This window comes from Aricia agestis, chromosome 3 (assembly GCF_905147365.1).
Source record: "Aricia agestis chromosome 3, ilAriAges1.1, whole genome shotgun sequence".
Taxonomy (NCBI): domain Eukaryota; kingdom Metazoa; phylum Arthropoda; class Insecta; order Lepidoptera; family Lycaenidae; genus Aricia; species Aricia agestis.
Window position 1 is genome coordinate 6,879,792 of NC_056408.1, and position 21,446 is coordinate 6,901,237.

At 34.6% G+C, this 21,446-nt stretch overlaps 1 protein-coding gene across 1 annotated transcript in view; it reads right to left on the reverse strand.

The window, feature by feature from the left end:
* The window catches only part of LOC121725270 (non-structural maintenance of chromosomes element 1 homolog), a 25,010-nt gene extending 7,997 nt beyond the window's left edge, over nt 1-17,013 (reverse strand). The window contains exons 1-3 of the mRNA XM_042112135.1: nt 17,002-17,013; nt 15,053-15,067; nt 11,763-11,764 (exon numbers count right to left, since the gene is read on the reverse strand). The gene's annotated coding sequence lies outside the window, so the exon portion shown is untranslated. The remainder of the gene's footprint in view (nt 1-11,762; nt 11,765-15,052; nt 15,068-17,001) is intronic.
* Nucleotides 17,014-21,446: the final 4,433 nt, after the last annotated feature.

Below are 21,446 nucleotides of genomic sequence, written 5' to 3' on the forward strand. Positions count from 1 at the left end.
CATCATGTCTTTTTCTTGAATTATCCATAGCTTAGGATAGGTCAACTTTTATAACACAGAATAATCAATCAAAAAGACCTCTGTAAAAAAAGTGATTCTAATTTTGCCAACAGAGTAGAGTGTATTTAATTTGAGAGTAATTTGTATGTAGATTGGTTCAAGCATCCACTTTTTTGCCCATAACTTATATTAAATATATTTATGTTTTTTAAGTTACGCGACAAAAACTATTTTGTCGCTTACGCCCTTTCCATTTTTTGCTGTTCCATTTCCTGTTTGATGAGAGGCCGGCCCCGCCTCTCATCTCGGCTCGTTGCGAGCCTTCGAGCTGGCTCTATGCGAGCCTTCGAGCTGTGAGTTTTGCGGTCCACACAGTAATTATTACTCGATTTGGAGTAAAACTATCGAGTCAAACCATGACCATGTACAATTTTAAGCTATCACAATCACACTGTACGCGCATGTATTTTGTGCAATACAATTTCGAATGAAAATTCTCAATAAATGGAAACTGTATTTTAAACTACAAACGAAATTCTCTTTTTGAAAACAAAGTCCCCAGCTATACTCCTATTCTATGAATTCTATTATGCGTCTTTGTTCTAAAATTGTTGCATACTCGCAATATGACGCTCATAATAGTTTAATAGGTGCTTCGTCTCTTGTTTATTCCGGAAAGCCGCTGCTGTATTCAAATGGTCTTATTCCAACTTTTAATGCTTTAAACTTTTGGGCACCAATGTTCTAAATTAACGAGTTTTAGGTAGGTACTCAACATAATATAGAGTAGGTAGTTTAGAAAGCTGGTTGCACATAGGGATTAACCTGATGTTGAACTCAATCCAGTCCAGTACTTTTTACTGAGCTTTTGGAGTTAAAACAACTTTTGTACTAAGACAATGGCATTATAATTCATAAGTTTTACTGAAACTACATGAAGGTAGTTAGGTATCATTAGAGATATGGATTCATAACTGGTACGAGGAGGGTCATGGCACATATAATGTGATAGGACTTAGAACTTTTAGGACAAAATCAAGGTTCCTTAATTCAACAATAATAATTATAACAAACTGAAAATCTCGCGACTCTCCCAATATCTTTAGGCTGTGATCGAGCCTGATTCAGAAGCTACAGTCAATATACTAATATTCGCGTAGAGACTACTTTACGCGACCAAAAAATAACGTAGGTTCACCGTCTATAAATCAATTTTGCTAAGCGTACGTACTATACCGAACAATGAAATGGAAATCGATATTAAAATACGGTAAACTGGCTCAAGCGGCTGGAAAATGGCGGGAAACACACAAACAGACCATTCATTAGTTTTCAGTTCCCACGCGCCGTACAGAGGGAATAACTCGTTCCGTAAATTATCTAAGCTGAGCGCTTTCACAACTTTTAATGGAGTCAATTTGGCTTCACATTCAAAACACCTAAGCCACAGAGTAGGTATAAAAATACACAGGATGATCCATATTTTATGGTATAGACCTACAAGAACGTCTTGGCACATAGATAACACGAGCTTTTGCCCGCGGCTTCGCTCGCGTTAAGAAGTATTATTATATATAAACTTTCATCCCCTATTTGAACCCCTCGGGGTTGAAATTTATCAAAATACTTTCTTAGCGGATGCCTACGTCATAACATCTACCTGCATGCCAAATTTCAGCCCGATCCGTCCAGTGGTTTGGGCTGTGCGTTGACACTATGTCAATCAGTCAGTCACCTTTGAGTTTATATATATAGACTAGCTGTTACCCGCGACTTCGTCCGCGTCAACAAAATGTAAAATACATAGGTAAAAAAAAGTAAAAATATGTCTTCCTCCTTTTTGGAAGTCGGTTAAAAAGTAGCCTAAGCTCGGTTAAAATGTACTCCTAATTACATCAGCTATCTGCCAGTAAAAGTACCGTCAAAATCGGTCCAGCCATTTCGGAGATTAGCCGGAACAAACAGACAGACATACAGACAGACAAAAATTCTAAAAATTGTTATTTTTGTATAAGTACCGTCTAAATATTCATAATATGCATGTAGTAAAAAACAGTTATTTTAATATTACAAACAGACACTCCAATTTTATTTATATGTATAGATGTATAGATTTTCGTGAGGGATAGCTCGTGAAAAAAATCTGTTTTTGAAGGAAACTCACAACTGTCACAAGTCCGATTTAGCCATAAAGTTAAAATACCTAGCTGAATAGAGAAACAAAGCGAGATGTCACTATCAGTAACACTGCGTGGTAAAAAGAGACGTGTACATAATACATGACAGCAGAGCTCTTTTTATGACGTCCAGTCAGCACTTATCGGCACGTTGACAATTTAATCTCATAGAAAGATGCTTGTGTAAGTTTATACGTAGACGTACACATATTTTACACACAGATGTAAATCAATTTCGGTTTCGTTTGACAGCTTGAGATTGTTGCTCTATTCCGCTAGATATTAACTTTATGGTTTAACCGTTATATATTTTTTTATTAAAAAAATCTGTTAATCTTTGACCTTGTCGACATCGCTAATTGCTAAATCTATGCCGCCTAGACACGTTATGGTATTTATATTATTTATTCCAAACAAATATTTACAGGTTTTACTCTTTGGACTTAGTACACGAAGCTGTAGTACCTAATAAGTTCGTTTTTTTTTTTAATTACTCATTGAATTTGAATCGAAACATTCATGATGTTGGAGAATAACCCATATTATTATAGAATAAGTAGAAGTCAATAGCAAATCTTTTAGCACTGCTACTTTCACTGTAAAATCTATCTATTTATAGAGTCTTACATATCTAACGCCTCCGTGGTCCAGTGGTTTACAGCAGGGCTCTTGACTCGGAGGTTGTGGGTTCGATTCCCGCGTTGGAAACATGTTATTTCCAAGTTAGGTTAGGAGAATGCAGGCTGATCACCTGATTTTCTGACAAGTAAGATGATCTATGCGTTGGATGGATATGTTTTAAAAACTCGGTCTTCCGTCCCACTGGGTTATGAGCGTAAAGGAATAGAGAGTGCTCTTGTGTAATGCGCACACACTTGGGCACTATAAAATTACACCTGCGTAACCTGGCCTGGTTTCATTGTAACCGGTGTGTGTGTGGCCACACACACACACACACACACACTGGTTAGGTATTACATAAGTACGAGTATTATACACAGTACAAATGTATTATCACTCATTTATGTCCTTTAGAACCTTTATCATCGAATCTCCATGCGATAATCTTGATTTTTAACTGGGATATTTTATTCATGCGCTGGCCGGCGTAGCACTCCAGCCGTTATTTACGATATAGATTTCCTCTATTTTCACATGAGGACGCGCGTTGGAAACATTTGCCACCTTTCTGCGAATTTCGTTCTAGTGCACTGCATACATGAATAGGATCGATGGTCCTCGATTTTTAAACGCTTATTTTTTTATTAGCTTTATAAGTTGGGTTTTAAGGCATCTGATGAACTGCCAATAATTATTTTTAAAAGTAGGTATCTAAGTATGTATAATGTATGTTATACAATGAAAAAAAATATAACCAGGACTACGAGTATTTCTACCTGGCTGTATATTAGTCTAACTAGATGACGCCCGAACCGAAAATTTTTTCGGGATGAAAAGTATCCTATGACCTTTCCCGGGGCTCAAAGTATCTCCGTACCAAATTTCAGCAAAATCAGTTCAGTGGTTTGGGCTTGAGGAGGTAACAGACAGACAGGCAGACTATCGCATTTATAATATATTAATATAGACGAGCTTTGGCCCACCACACATTCCCACCACTGTATCTCCTGTGTCGCCAGGATCGACAGCGGTATCCAACCACGAAAACCCTTTGATATGATCTCAGGGAGCCTGAGAGACATGCTAAAGCTGTCTTGGGACCCGCAACGAAATTAATCAAAAGTAGATACTAGGATTTATAATATAAGCATGGAAGTATGGATTATTGAATATTCCAGTAGCCTTAGCACGGCCACCAGTGGAAATGCGAAAGTATGGACAAACTGTGGACATAAACTAACGGCCGTTCCCAATATTTGATCTATCTCTGGTTTTGCCCTACTAGAGATAGGAATAGCTCACAATTGACATAAAATATATGTCTCTAATGTCTAATGTGAGCTATTCCTATCTCTAGTAGGGCAAAACCAGAGATAGATCAAATATTGGGAACGGCCGTTAAGGTGCCGTTCCGATCTTTACCGCGGCCAATTATAGTATATCTCATAGAGTAGGATATTATTTGAATTTTTAGGACTATAGTCTGTCATAAAGTGGCATTTTAATTGAATTTTTGGGAACGAAAAAAGATCGGAACGCTACCTTAAGTTTACCTCCACAGTTTGTCCATACTTTCGCATTTCTACTGGTGGCCGTGCTAAGGCTACTGGACCCTGCAGGCTAACATTTTCAGCGGATAAAACAGATACCTAAGCGGTAAACCTAATACCACGAATTTCAGGTAGGTAGTAGTACTTATAATAAGTACATGCAAAAAAGCCTGTGGCAGTCTGTAGAAGTTTGAAAGTGTGCCAAATAGTAGTTAAAGTTTACCGCTTCCCGCGCTAGACGATTACACTAGTTTCTTTAAAAATCTTACCTACTAATAAAAAACTGAAAACTCGGTCTTTAAACTTATTACTGCGAACTATGTTAATTTTGCATGCAGGGTTTTGCTTTTTTAGTTCACTCGTAAAGCTCAGACCGGAAAGAAGGTAAGACAATACTTTAAAACAAAATGTGAGGTTGTTATGATATCCTTCTTTTACGTGCTACTGTACAATATTTACCTACTACGTTTTTATATAGACGTTGTTTCGTTACGTAGGCATAATAATAATAATTATTATAACACTTTGTAATGTCCACGCGGAAACGTATTTAAACCATAGAGAAAATTTAAACAGACCTCGGCTCATGGTTTGGTTATGGAGATCAAATCAAAAGACAGAACTTATAAACATTAGGTTTGAGTTTACTGGCTACAAAGTACACAATGATGTAGTACTGCTGTAGTAGCTGTGACATATTACAGACGAATAGGTATTATATACACGTTATTTTTATCAAGGATTATTAAATAGTACCTACAATGCCCTAGGCCGGTTGTATCGTGGACGATACGCCAAACAGCAGACATAAAGACATAAAACGCATGGTCTTGAGCGAGTAACAGGCTGATGTCTCGGGGCGGGAGTGACGCGGTCAGAGTATACATTATAGAGTATGCCGACTTAGAACTGATGTTGAAATTTTTAAATTTGACGTATCATGACGAAAACCGTCGCTAGGGTTGTTAAATTGTTACCTACGAATTTAAAACTATGACATATTCGCTGGACGTATTCCTCTTTGGTCGTATTGTTGTTTGTGTTTTGGCACATGCGATTAAAATTGTCAGAATCCAATTTTGAAATCTTTATTTTAAATATTTAAAAATAAATTATATCAGCCAGCGCGAGGCACATTCCGTTCATAATCCTAGTGAAACCCGACGAATTGACTGATTGCGCTTACCGGGTTGCTGCGAGGAATTTATTCGCATGTTTACATTGAGATATAAGTACAAAATTTTAACACGTATGCCGCATAGCAACACACTAAGACTTTAGAAGACTTTTATAAGACTTTTAATATAATAGTATATATAACTTTCTCTTATTAAAAATTAGTTACAAGGGCAAGATGGTTCTAAGTAAGTGCTCAATTTGTAACAAAAACATCACACAAAAATCACCTGGCCTGGAATGTGGCAGATGTCATAAGTATGTGCATGCAACTACTACTTGCACAAAACTCAGCAACAAACAGCTAGCCGCTCTGCGTACTTCCGATGGCCTTGAGTGGAGCTGTGAAGGATGCATTAAGAATGCCTCGAAACGGTCGTCCTTCTATCTACCACAGGACTCTGAAGATGAGGAAGAAAAGGAAGAAGAGCGTATGGTTACCGTAGAATCGAAACAACTAGTTAAGGATGTAGTCAAGGATGTTACTCGTGAAATGCGAAAAATATTAAAAGACGAGCTAGAGGGCCTTACCTCTTCAGTAGAATTTATGAATAGCCAAATAGCTGAACTGGAAAATACTGTTAAAGAACAAGCCAATACAATAAAACTGTTACTGAATAAAAACACCGAACTACACACTAAAAATAAGAATCTGGAGCTTCGTATAAGCACTATGGAACAACAAGTTCGAGAATTCGACCAGAGATTACTAGGGTCTACACTAGAAATAGCAGGTATACCAGAAACTCCCAACGAGAATGTCAAAAATATTACCAAAGAAGTAGCTAAAAAATTAAACGTTGAATGCCAGCAGATGATAAGCGCCCGTAGAATACCACGCCGACGTGAAGATCAACCTGGACTTATAGTCGTTGAATTACAGTGTAAAGGCAACCGAGAAGAATGGGTAGCGATTGCTAGAAACACGGAAATCCTGGTCCAGGATATAATACCAGAACCACCTTCCGGTAAAGCCAGGAACCGCATTTACGTGAGACCTGCTCTGACTCCACACACGAAGGCACTACTTTATAAAGCAAAACAAAGCCTATCTGGTTCTCATAAGTACATCTGGTGTAAAGAAGGGAAAATATACGTAAAAAAGAACGAAGAATCTAAGAACTCGGTAATAATCCGATCAGAAATAGATATAGAAGCAATTCTCAAACTTGATAATTCTACTAGTAAAGATAACCTGAAGTAAATATTTATTATAATTATATTTTTATTATACATTTATTATTCAAAATGACAGTGAATAATAATAATCATTTTGAAATATTTAACTGTAATTCTGTCAATTCTTTTGTTAAGCAAATAAATGAAGAAAATGTAAACTTATTCTGCATGCATGTTAACATACGGTCCATGATAAAAAATTTCACAAAACTACTCTGTTTAATAGATGCTACAACACTAATATTTGATGTAATTATAGTAACTGAAGCAGGAATAACGAACGATGTATGTAATCTTTTCCAAATACCGGGCTATACAATGCACATGCAGTTACGACAAAATAGGAAAGGAGGAGGCATAATTGTGTATATTAAAAATGCTATTAAATTTTCCTACCTATCACATAAAACAAGTTCGTTCGAAAATGTCACAGGTATAATAAAAACAAATGATAGCAAATCTGTTACTTTGTGTGCAGTGTATAGACCGCCTTCAAATAATAAAAATGTATTTGTGACCGAACTGTCACGCCTTATAAGCAAATATGATTCCACTGACATGATAATAATTGGTGATATGAATATTGACTTAAAGTTACACTCTACTCATTCAGAATTATATACACAGATGATGTCTGAAAACGGTTTTGAGTCGGATATAACTGACTTCACCAGAATCGAAATGAAGAATAATCAAGTAACTAAATCTTGTATTGATCACATTTTTTCTCGTTTTCACACACAAACCGTGTATACTGGCACAATAGATACAGTTCTAGCAGATCATCGTGTTACACTTATAGCATGCTGTAGTCCAGACAATGATAAACTATTCTCTAAGAAAACAAAGACATATTGTCATGACACTGAAATCCTACTAAAAGAACTAAATAATACAGATTGGTCACTCACCAATAGCATGACCTGCCCAAATGATATTTATGATTTTATAAAAACAAATTTTCGTAATGCGATGGACGTATCATGTGAAACAAAGTATAAAAATAAAAATATTAAAGTTAAACTTCCGTGGATAAATAACAATATTATAAAAGTTTGTAAAGAAAGAGATAAATTATTCAGGCAATGGAAAAATGATTCAACAAATCTATACTTAAGATTACAATATAATAAAATACGAAATAAAGTACATAAAATACTAGAATACCATAAAAATAAATATTATAATAACTACATAAAAAGTAACTACAATAATCCTAGAAAATTATGGCAACTTGTAAATACAATATGTGGTAGAACTACACAATCCATCGATCAAACCATAAACAAAGCTTTTACTAATCACAACCTGTCTTCAAAAAACATAGCAAATAAGTTCGCAAATGAATTCCAAAATTGTGTAAATAAAATAATAAATCGCTGTAACACTCCACTACTAAACGAAAATAAATATTTTAATAAAGCTGATAAAAGTATATACATTAAAAAGGCAACCTCTGATGCAGTTAAACAAATCATTAAAAATCTCAAAATACATAAAGCTCCCGGTCATGATAAAATCAAGGTGTTGGATATAAAAAGAATAGGTAATAATATATCAGCCCCAATTGCTAACCTTATTAACACTTGCCTTAAAACCGGTAAATACCCCAATGAGCTCAAAAAGGGCTCCGTACGTCCTGTATATAAAAAAGGAAAACACGATGAATTCTCAAATTATCGACCAATAATCCTTCTTTCTTCCATAAATAAAATTGTTGAGAAGTTTCTCTGCGACCAAATTCATTCATATTACAAAAAACATGGCATTATAACAAAACAACAATTCGGCTTCCAACCTAATAAAAATACAACTTCCCTTCTATCCCAATTCACTGATCATATTAATTTAGCTTTAAATTCTAAAAAACACGTTTTTGCACTTTTTATAGACTTCTCCCGGGCATTCGACACCCTTATTCACAGTAAACTAGTCAAAAAATTAAAAAATACGGGCATACGAGGCCCACTACTAGATTGGTGTAAGGACTACTTGCAAGGAAGAACTTATCATGTAAACATTAACATTAATCAGTGACGAAGTGACAGCTGAAGAAGGCACAGCTCAAGGCTCAGTTATGGGACCACTTCATTTTATTGCCTATGTCAATGACATGCTTAATGTTCTAAAATACTGTCTAGCTTTCCAATTTGCAGACGACACCTGTCTTATGATTTCGGACTCAGACCCTTCCTCCGCAAAAGCCAAATTACAAGAAGATCTCAACAACATTAGCAAATGGTGTCATGATAACGGACTTGTTATAAACTCCGACAAAACAAAATTGGTACAAATTTGTTCACCCTACAACACTAAAAAATATCTTGCCGGAAAAAAGCTAGTCAGCCATGATCATCAATGCCTCCATAAAAACAACAGCACCTGTAACTGCCCTGAAATAGAAATAGTTAATAAACATACTTACCTAGGCCTCATCATAGATAATAAATTCTCTTGGCTGCCTCAAACAATACGAATATGCGACCGGCTTAAAGCGTTTCTATCTAATATTTACATAATTAAAAACAAAATACCATTTAAAATCAGACTGATGTTGTACAATGCTCTCGCTGACTCCATTATTAGTTACGGTTTATCCAGCTACGGTAGAACCTACAAAACTTACCTTAGTAAAATTCAAAATCTCCAAACTCGAATTCTGAAAAATATTGTGCCAACTGATATCAAAGAAAAATATAACAAAAATGAAAAAGAATTGTATAAATTTTGTAAAGTTCTTCCGATCACAACCAAAGTCAAATATTCTATCTTAAAAGAACACTTCTTTGATGACGACCTCCAGAAACATAACATTACACACAATTTCCAGACAAGACAAAAAACTAAAAACCAACTGAACATATCAAGGGCAAATAATGTTTATGGAGAGAGAACAACCGAATATATAGTACCGCGCCTAATTAACAATCTGGACCCAATAATTGTAAGCAAAATCACAGAAAAAAATATTAAATACAAGCTAAAAACATTATATTTAAACAAATTCCTAAATGAATAGGACTGACATCAAGATTTATTTTCTTGTTAATAAGTAAGTAATTGCAATTTTTTGTTGAATATTTAAGTAAGTATAATTAATAAGTTTATTATGTTGTTTTGTTAAGTTTGATAAAAAATATTAATTTATTTAATGAGTATAAAATAATTGTAATGACAATGTACATAATTCTTATTATTATTGTAATACACTCCGGACAAACCTTCGTGGTTTATGGAGAGTATATCTCAAACGTCTTGTATGATTTATGAAAATAAAGGAATAAATAAAAAATAAATAAAAGTTATGTCTATTGTGGCGCGGTGGCGGCGCGGCGACTGACAATGTAAAGAATTATATGGACAGGCCCCGAAAATCAGGCGGCGCGCAGCCTACTAGACTGCTCCATAGTATAAAATCTACTCCTGCCCCGCTGCCCGTTAGTTTCCAGACTTTTTTTTTATGAAATAAGGGGGCAAACGAGCAAATGGGTCACCTGATGGAAAGCAACTTCCGTCGCCCATGGACACTCGCAGCATCAGAAGAGCTGCAGGTACGTTGCCAGCCTTTTAAGAGGGAATAGGGTAACAGGGAAAAGTAGGAAAAGAATGGGAATAGGGGAGGGTAGGGAAGGGAATAGGGTAGGGGATTGGGCCTCCGGTAAACTCACTCACTCGGCGAAACACAGCGAAAGCGCTGTCTCACTTCGGTTTTCTGTGAGAACGTGGTATTTCTCCGGTCGAGCCGGCCCATTCGTGCCGAAACATGGCTCTCCCACGTTTAACTTCAGCCTTAGCCGTAATAAGCATGATGATAGACCGGAAGATTTCGGGTTTCAACTCACGGAAATGCATTCCGTGCTCACGAGAAATATTTTATTAGTTGCAAAACACCGGGCTATTTAAGCACTAAGCTAACTGAATGTAGACCATTAAAAGTTTAAGTAACACTCATAACTCAGCGCTCGAAATCTAGTCTTAGCAACAATTTATGTCTGGTTGAAGTAGGTGGGTAATATACCTTTGAATTTATAAAGAGCTCGCGTGGATGCTGCTTTTGAATGTTAAGTGCTTGGTATTCAAAATATTCTTTTTTAGGTGGAATAAAATATTTAAGAACTATAATAATTATTAATACTTACTATTAATTCTACATCGTTGAAGTGCCAATACCTCCTAACATTTTTTGAAGCGATAGATTTCAAGACCAATATCTCCTACTTGACGGTTTCACAAGTAAGTAGGTATACGTGACATTATTTAAATCGCAATTTTTAAAATAATAAGAATTTCATAAGAAAATATAGGAATATTCTGTAAATCTTATATCTTTAAACGAGCAATTCTTGTATATATATTTATTTGGAATCTCGGAATCGGCTCCAACGATTTTTATGAAATTTAGTATATAGGGGGTTTCGGGGGTGACAAATTGATCTAGCTAGGAATCATTTTAGAAAATGTCATTTTATCCATGTTTTACGAAATAAATAAATAAATTCGAATACCGAGCTAAGCTCGGTCAAACAGCTAGTAAAACATAATAGGTGATCGTTTTTTCCTTCTCCTGTAAAATAATAGTTAATATACCTCCTGTATTGGCACTATTAGCTTTGTCCACCCTGTGCCTTTTTTTGTTCTTCAAGGGCATGCGTTATAGCGCAGTCAACATCGCACGTGAGGCATGCCCGCGACGCTATGACACATTTTCTTTCCAACGCGGGTGGATTTTGACGCATTCAATTATTGGATATGCCAAACGAAAGTTGAATAAAAAGATAATGACGAAAATTGAAGATGAAATTGCATAGTGTGGACATAGCTAATCTACTATAAAATCTTCAATAATAATATTTTCAATTTACGTATTATTTGGTTCGAGAACATTATATAGCTCGTTAAAAGAATCTTTCCAACTTGCCGCCAACTGTTCGAGCGCAAGTAATTCAAACAAAGTAGATAAAAGTTGTGGCGCTAAAGAAGCGATTAAAAGAAAAATTAGCATTCTTTCAAATTAATTACTCTTATAATAAAAGTTTAGCTCAAGGGTATAAACTGAAACTTCTTGAAGAATTTTTTCGGCGTTATATTGCACTAAATTTTCCTCACAGATTTGGTTATGCAATTAAATCGGCCGAGTGTTCCGTGAAAAATTGCCACTGACTAGCAATCAACAAACTTTCGGCGAAGGTCAAACTTAATCTATTTGCCTTTTGAGTGTCTCAAAAAATACTCAATGAAAAGCAGTTCCACCTATTCAAAGGAAACATTGCGTTACTGAATGGTTTCTAAAATGCGTTTAGCATATCTCTTAGAAACTAGAATACATTATTCGATAACGCATAATATGAAAACGATTAATTTTCTAGAAATTCTAGTATTTGAGCATTTCAAAGCTAAATGTTCTTAAATACGCATTCATTAGGACAAAGCTTTCAGTCTTTGTTGACGGATATTTGTTTAGTTTGTTTGGTTTTTCCTTTAACTTTGCTAACAATCCGTTTAGTTGCACTTTACGTCTTTTTGCACTTTTCAGCTGTATTGCGAGAAGTTTCAACGGCGCTCTAAAATGCATTTTCTTTGAAAATCTTTCGTCTCAAGCAATAATTTTCAATAAATAAACTGCTTTGTTTTTCCTATTATTATTGTGTTAGCAATTAACACGTTTAAGTATAGTGCACATGTGACACGAGGGTCATAATTTCATCTATATAGATTGCATTATGATTATTGAAAAGAATTTGATGCTTACGTATTATATACTATAGATACAGGTTATGAAATGCCTTTTCAAGTCAGTATGACCTTTCTCTTGTGCACACCAAAACCGTAAGTCGTGCTGGACTGTTGTAATTTTGATCCATATAATAATATTATGATAATTTTCGTAGCAACTATACAATGCATAAAATTTTAAGTACTAATAAAGACATTAACATTTACAGCAACGTTTACTTTAATAAGTTTAACAGGCAAACTCAAAAATCAACTTCCTCAAGTCATTGACCTCAACTGTGAGCAAATATAATATGGAGCCTACTTAGAGTTACTGTTCGAAGATTGTTTGGCTTAATATATTACATATTAGTTCCTCGCCGCAATATCTTGGGAGGCAGTTCGTCAATCATCCGCCTTCCCGTTTGACAACTTGTGTCAGCCTTCAGCCATCGACTGGCGCTGAGAGAATCTGTAGGTTTTCATACCACATTAATATTATAGTGCCCTAACAAAATCTTTCACCTTTACAATAAGTATTAAATAATAATTTTCCTTCTCTTTAGTAAATGATGCAATGGCCCTGTGCGAGTTTCTTACGTCGGTTTTTCTTGCCAGGCTAGTTCCCGAACCGCTGCGCGCTGGTAGGCAACGTAGTTTCGATGTTAAAAAAGTGTATTCATGATACCTATTTTGAAGAAAAATATATTTTATTTTATTTTTGTTTATTTTGCCTTTGTTATCACACATGCAAAAAATTTAAAGGATTTTGAGAGGTAGTAGGCGCTGGATTAACATATAGGCTATATTTTTTGGAAAATTGTTAAAATGGGTAAAGTAAAAAAAGTAGTATTTACTTTCTAGCAGAAAATAGTTGTAACAGTTACGAACAAATAAGCTTTTTCGGCATTATTTTGGAAAATTGGTGAAATGGGTAAAGTAAATACATTAATATTATTTACTTTATATAAAGATTGTAGTAACGAGTAAAAAAGCTTTTAAGCTGTTGGCGGGGAAGGACATAGCAACATTTGTACTGCGGTAAAAAGTATGCCTCTTGCAGCGTCTGCTTTTGCGCGCGCTCTAAAGTCGTAGACAACCTCCATTAGCTACTTTCTTATAAGATCCATCAAGAACTATTAAAAATCTGTAGGCGCTCGAAAAGACGGAACTCTTTATTTAAATTGAGTATTCAAAATTTAATACCTACGTGAAAGTTTTCATTTTTTACCGCTTTTAAAGAAAATATGTTCATTAGACAAGCTTTCAAGATCTCCACTTAACTATGTAACAATTCTTTCACAATGATAATTATAATACTAGTGTTATGTGTAAGCTATTATTGTGCAGGTATTGATCGAAAATAAACTATTTGCAGAACTTAGGCAAAACCATTTTCGAAAAGTCAACAATTTAATAGCAGCTATTAAAGGAAGATTTACTGACGATATACTTTATAATATTATACACTCTGGTAATATTCATCTGTTATCATGCACATTATTTTTAGTTTATAATTAAATTTTCTGATAGTTAGGTACAAAAAGCTGGCGTTAGCCATCAAGCCCAACAGCCAGTGGAGACGAATTTGTATGTTTTCGAAACAAAAAAAACCTTTTCTTGTTTAAACTTGTGTGTGAGCTGTAAATAGGTTTCTAGCCTTTATAAATGGCAGATGATGGACCAACATTTTTGTGCCTATTTGGTCGAGGTGTGTAAAAGGCTTCAGATCACGACTAACATTGACTCAACATAACTCAAGTAAATAATTTTGGTCCACCATCGTCCAGAAAATCAATAATTTCTCAGATGATACATAAATTCGTGTATGTCTAAATGTCGCACTCAGAGACAATAATCATATCGGTATCCGATGAAAATGATTATTGTCTCTGAGTGCGACATTTAGACGTAGTGTTTAGTCGTGTTAAAATGTCTTTTTATTCGTGTTTTATCGATAATTGATAAATTGAAAAATATGACTCTTCCTGACATCTATTGGCGGATAATAATACTATTTTGCGAGCAACTAATAATTGTTTTAACGATCAGCAGATGGCGTTATTAAGTAACACGAAGTCAATGAGTGTTTGCTATACCGAGCAAAGCTCGGTCATCCAGGTACTTAATTATTAATGATGATTTAACTTCAATTTAATTGATAGTTTAACAGATGTATGGGGATTATGTAAAATCATCATTTAATTACAGCTAAGTAAATAATACTTTTCTCTGAGTGCCACAGTTAATCCTTAATTCGAGTACATATTATTACGACTTACGGTATCATAATATACCGTCTCCACGATTTTTGTGCTCTGCCGTCAGCGTAAGCACACGTAATTGAAACTGGGTAAACTGGGAGAAGCAATTTATGACAGCTAATAAATGGCTTACTGCACAGTGCACGGTTTGCCAATTTGTATTCTCCATTAAAGTCTATAATAATAGATGTTATTAAAAATTTCTTGCTTGTTCTAAGCGCAGGTGAGTTTGACCAAGAAAACTAAAAGATTTCTTTTCATTTAGTTAAGTATAGTTATAACTATATTTAACTAGAGTAATTAGTGTAGTTATTACAATACTTTTTTTAAATAAATATACTTAACTTTAGCTGTTATAATAATAAATTTGTACATTTAGTTTTTATTTCTAAACAAAGCTTAACCTTTAACGTCACGGGCGGGGTCTACGCAGACCCCACGCACTGTTTTTACGGTATTTTTTCGGCTAATCTCAATGCAATGCGAAGTATTTCAGTGGTAAAAAGTCCGCCGCTCCACTGCTAAGGGAAGTTACATTTTTGCTTATGTGGGGATACCTGTAGACCCCACCCGTGATTTGACGTATATACTTTTTTCACTTTGGTTATGTGTTTATTTGTTTGTTTTTTGAATTGATTATGTATAAATGGAAAAAAATTGTTGCCGACTATATGAAAATCAAATTGTTCAAATCATAATATTATAAAATTTTTAAGTCTCTGAAAGTTTTTGGAATTTGGAACAGTTAGATGTAGCTAGACATGGTACACCAAAAATGAAGCGAAGATGCTATTATTGTCCCAGATCTAATTAATATTGTCCGTAGCCTTGCTATAAAACTTACCTCGCCTATTCAAGGAATAATTTTAGTTTAGAATAGTACTTTTCAAGGATTGTCAATTTTTTTTTCTGTAATGTTTAGTGTTAATTTTTCTTTTGATTAATTATTTCTAAGTCCTATTTTATTAGAAAAAATAGTAAGTTAGTCAGAAGCAGACATTTTTGTTGAATTTTAGTACATTAAACATGTGCCCTAAAAATTCTATGCACGATATCGGTTATTTCATAAAAATGTTCTTTACTGTCTAAATAATGGTTAGTTTATTATTTATAAATGCTTTTCGTGAATAAAATAATATCTTTTCTTATAATATAAAACGGGCTTTAAAAATTATTAAACAATTCTGAATTTATATGTATATTTATATTGGGGTACTTCTAGCCCCACGCGTGACGGGACGTTACCCAAAACAACGCGTGTACTTAAAGGTTAAACAACATATTGAACAATTCATCATCTTTTAATAACATTTCGAAAAAATACAATATTTGTAGCTAGACAAATCCAACTTATAAGGAACAGCAATATGAGCTGATCTTTCTGTCTATTATATTTATAAGTTTGCCTGAAGGTTCAAAAAGCATAATATTATTGAAAAGCCAAGTTATTATAAACGTATTGTATTAATTGAACGCCATATTTCTTTTTCCCCTACGAATAATAAAATCGTAGTTTTTCCTCAAGGGCAAAGGTTTTATTTTACATAATAAGTGATTGAAATCGCACAGGTATTCGCTGGCGTTTTGCCACTAGATCGTTTAAAATCTGCAGAAAACGACCGTATTATTGTTTAATTCAACAAGCATGGCATTTGCGCCACTGCCAAAAGTTGTCTGTAGAAAAATATAATATCATTCCACTTTAAGAAGTAAAAATTGAACCCGTTAATCCATGCTTATATTATAATTTGCGGAAGTGTGTTTGTCTGTCTGTCTGCAGGGGCGTAGCGTACCTTGGTGGGCGCCCCGTATAAAAATTTGTTTGGGGAGGGTAAATACTTCTCAAAAAAGAAAAAATGTTTGCATAAAGTTAAAATAAATATTTATTCATCATAATTATCTATCTGTCACATTTTTTAAAACAATTCAAATTAAATATTAACTCTCTTTGCCTTTTTTGCGGCAAACTTATTAATTAAATCATGAATCAAAGCTGAATATGATGTCTTTAGTTTTTCTAAAGTTTCTGCCTCTATGGACAATAGTAATTTACGTCTGACAGGCGTTTCTGTTTCATTTCTGAAATTTAATAAAAAAAATTGGACGTTTTTATTACCCGTATAATTGATACGGCTGATACGGCGGTAGCTACGCCCCTGTCTGTCTGTTACCTCTTCACATGAGATACTTTGAGTCCCGGAAAATTTTACGGTTCCCGGTTAATATATAACAAGAATAAAATATTTTGAGGTTGAATTTAAATAGGATCAACACTATATAACACTTTCGTTTTTAAAACAATCCTACTTATGTACGTGACACTCAATAAAAAAAATTCTACGCGCAACCGTTTTTTTTCTGCTCTTCAAAAATCAATACCCCAATAATGCATTCCCTGATGTGTACATTGTAATTGTTTGTATCAATATATAATATTTTGTTGCTTGATAAAATATAGTTTAGAAACTAGTAGTAAGATAACGACAAAACCTTTATTCTATAAGCCAGATACTAGATTCCTAATAAGCATAAATACTACCGTCTACCCTTTTAATAATCAACATTAATTGAACCCTGAAATCTGTAGACGATGCCAATGATGTCTCCAATTCGGCGATAATTCGACCATATTGAATGTACCAACCACATTCTGGTTCCGATTTATCGAAATTCCCGATAGAGGCCGTGTCAATAATTTATACCCCACGGCGTTACGGAATTATTCACATTGTGTGTGTCTGAGCGGCTGCGGTGTCTTACAATGCAACTAGCATGGAGCTCGAACTATGTGGAATCTTAAGTATTTGGGCGATTTTGTGTACAAAGCTTTGTATGCTGTGTTCTGGTTTAATATAACTGGTTTTTATGGTTACGTTGTTATTTAGTCTAAGCTTAAAGCGTTAAGCCTAAAATATGAATAATATGATAAACGTAATCTTATCTTATATCTTTAAACGAGCAATTCTTGTATATATCCATACTAATATTATAAATGCGAAAGTATCTCTGTCTGTCTGTCTGTCTCGCTTTCACGCCAAAACTACTGAACCGATTGCAATGAAATTTTGTACACAGTTATTGTAGAGTCTGAGAAAGATGTGGGAAAATATCTTATTTCCATGAAAATATCGATGAAAATGAATTCGCATTGCGCGTGGCCAGTGCTCATCCCGGGGGTCCTGGGTTCGAGTCCCGCAGACGGAACAAAAAGTTTTCAATGTTCCTGGGTCTTGGATGTGTATTAAAATAAAATTTCAAAAATCTCAAATATATTTTATGTATAATATTATAAAAAATCCAGAAATATATCGATGCAATGAACATTTTAGTTCTAATACGATTCAACAGATGGCGTTTTATTTTTTACTTCATTGTAACATAGAACTAATCATACTTATTAGTTATTATGTTTTTGTTTATAGTTTTTAATACGTTAGAATATTATGTTTAATAATATTATCACTTGGTATATTAATAATCAATCTATCTTATCTTATAGAACTCCTACTGAATTTCTAATATATGTGACAAGTTGACAACAGAAGGCGCTCTAAAATAAAGGAGTTCAAGTGTACCGTGTTGGCCTATATTCCATCCAGAAAATATATCAATGCAATCAACATTTTAATTCTAATATATGAAAACAGATGGCGTTTTATTTTTTACTTAAATATATTTTATGTATAATATTATAAAAAATCCAGAAATATATCGATGCAATGAACATTTTAGTTCTAATACGATTCAACAGATGGCATTTTATATTTTACTTCATTGTAACATTGAACTAATCATACTTATTAGTTACTAGCTGTTGCCCGCGACTTCGTCCGCGTGGACTTCAGTTTATAAAGCGCGATGTCAACAAAATTGGTGTCAAAAGCTTTTATAAAAAAACCCTGGTACCCCTTAAATTAATACAGCTGTGCAGTGTGCACACAATAAGTGTTACATTTTTTATATTAAACTTTATATTTTATGCCAAATTTTAAAGCTTATTTAGCCCCCCAATTACACAACTTTACCCATAAACTATTTATCATTGATAGGTTTAAGGTTACGTCACTGCACAGATAAAGTATTGAGTTATTTAATACCGTAGAATAGATATAACAATCGAAAAAAATTTAAACTTAAATGTAAGATGATACCACCTCTTATAGAAAGACTTTTGAGCAAGCGTCAGCGATGTAGAAGACGCACGGCGCCATCTATTATGAATTTTTGGAAGTAATTTAGTTTGAACAAATTTACGCATTTTCACCCCCTGACAACCCTTTTTTCCAGTAAAAAAGTAGTTTCTCAGGCTTTAGACTATCTGTATACAAAATTTCATTACCGGAATGGCAGCGGCGAGGCGAGCACTTTCAGCGCTGCCATTCCGGTGTAGCGCGGCCCTAAGAGGGGTACTTACCTGGGTTTTTAAAAGTTTTTAAATTTGACACAAATTTTGTTGACACCGCACGCTATAAACTAAAGTCCACGCGGACGAAGTCGCGGGCAACAGCTAGTATATATATATATATATATATATATATATATATATACTAGCTGTTGCCCGCGACTTCGTCCGCTACTATATATATATATATGTATATATATATATATATATATATATATATATATATATATATATATATATATATATATATATATATATATATATATATATATATATATATCTTGAAATCGTCTCCAACGACTGTCATGAAATTTAGTATATAGGGGGTTTCGGGGGCGATAAATCTATCTAGCTAGGGATCATTTCTAGAAAATGTAATTTTATTCGTGTTTTATCGAATACCGAGCTGAGCTCGTTCAAATAGCTAGTAATAATAAAGAGGTGAGTGGATGAAATGGTTAACTAACATCTTACTAATTTTTACATGTAATTTAAGCAAACCTTGTAACTTACCTAGTTCATCATATATAGTGCGACCAGTTTAAGCGCGACCTTCGTAGCATACTAAATGTATGCTACGAGCATGCTACGAAAGTCACGCTTTAAGTGGTCAGAGTATAGTAATTATACATAGAATCCACATTATTAAGATATTGCATAGCTTTTATAGTGGGCTTTGAGCGCGTCGACCGAATCAAGAAATTCCCTAACGAAAAACACCTAACATAACGTCTGACGTCGTTACAGTTCGGCAGACTTCGCTTCGGTGTGGCTCGGGCCTCGGGGTGTGGTGTCTGTCGGTGTGACATTGCTTATGTTGATAACTAATGCTACGAAATAGCTTTACCGCAGCACTCCCAGGTTCCAAAGCCTTTATAAAGGGGGCGACTAATCCAAAATTGTCGATTTTATAATTCATGTTTATACTTAAAAATAAGCCCCGAATTGTTTCATTTTCTAAACATCTAAGATACTACATTAAATTTCCAAGAATTTGATCTGAGCGAAAACACGATATTTTGAAAATTTAATTGATAGTAAAAAATCACAAAGATGCATCCACGAATTTTTCATAATATATTATCATAAGTCATAAATTTCTATCATTGAGACGCTGCGACCTGGCGGATTTTTAAAATGTTTATATTTTATTTTATTATATTAGGGTGGCTTACACAGTATATAATATAATATATATATGATAGTTTTCAAAAAGCCTCCACAAGTATTTATCGAGACTAAAACTTGGCGATGATTTCGTCATCCTTTTTCACCTGGTATATGAAAGACGGGCGTGAGTGTGAAGAGAGAAGGACGATGTTTGATTTTTTGGCCTAGTCGCCCTCTGCAAAAAATGACAGTTTTTTTTAGGAAATAAGGGGGCAAACGAGCATACGGGTCACCTGATGGAAAGCAACTTCCGTCGCCCATGGACACTCGCAGCATCAGAAGAGCTGCAGGTGCGTTACCGGCCTTTTAAGAGGGAATAGGGTAATAGGGAAGGAAAGGGAAGGGAAGGGAATAGGGTAGGGTATTGGGCCTCCGGTAAACTCACTCACTCGGCGAAACACAGCGCAAGCGCTATTTCACGCCGGTTTTCTGTGAGAACGTGGTATTTCTCCGGTCGAGCCAGCCCATTCGTGCCGAAGCATGGCTCTCCCACGTTAAGGCACATGAGTGGGTAACTAACAAGTTTTCAAATTTTACTTACCCACTCTTGTATATTATATGTGAAGAATCCATTTGCACTGCCAATTTTGCAGCTACCATTTGCGGTGTATGTCACTTCCAGCTGTTTGCTTAGGAGATGTGTTTGTATGTAAAAGATTCATCAACGCAGTAATCCATCATAGAACAAAAGTAGCCGGTGTCAACCGAAGGACAAAAATGCGACGGAATACAGATAAGGGTGGGTTAAAAATTTTTAAATCTGTGTTTGCCATCGTCACTATCTTCGCTATTCAAACGGCTAATGAGAGAATATTTTACTAATTATAAATTTTTCTATGCTCTTTGGTAGAATGATTATGTTTACAAAACGTAAAAGTCAAACAACTCCCTCATCACTTACCGTAAACTCTTTTATTTAATAACTGATTTATTCTCTGAATATTTTTTCTATTAAACCCTATGCCCAAAATATATGTAGTTGATTTTCATACATAATAATGAAGTTTTCATTAAAAAGCCAGTTTTGTGGCCACTTTCTAAAAAAAAACATTCAATGAAACCTTTTTTTTTACTTTATCCAATCCTTACGGGCTTACGTAACACCCTAAGCAAAATGAGCTCCTGACAAATTGTTGTTCTTATCAACTTCATTGGTTCCCGGAGAAAAATATTGGTGAAATCATCAGTTACAGGG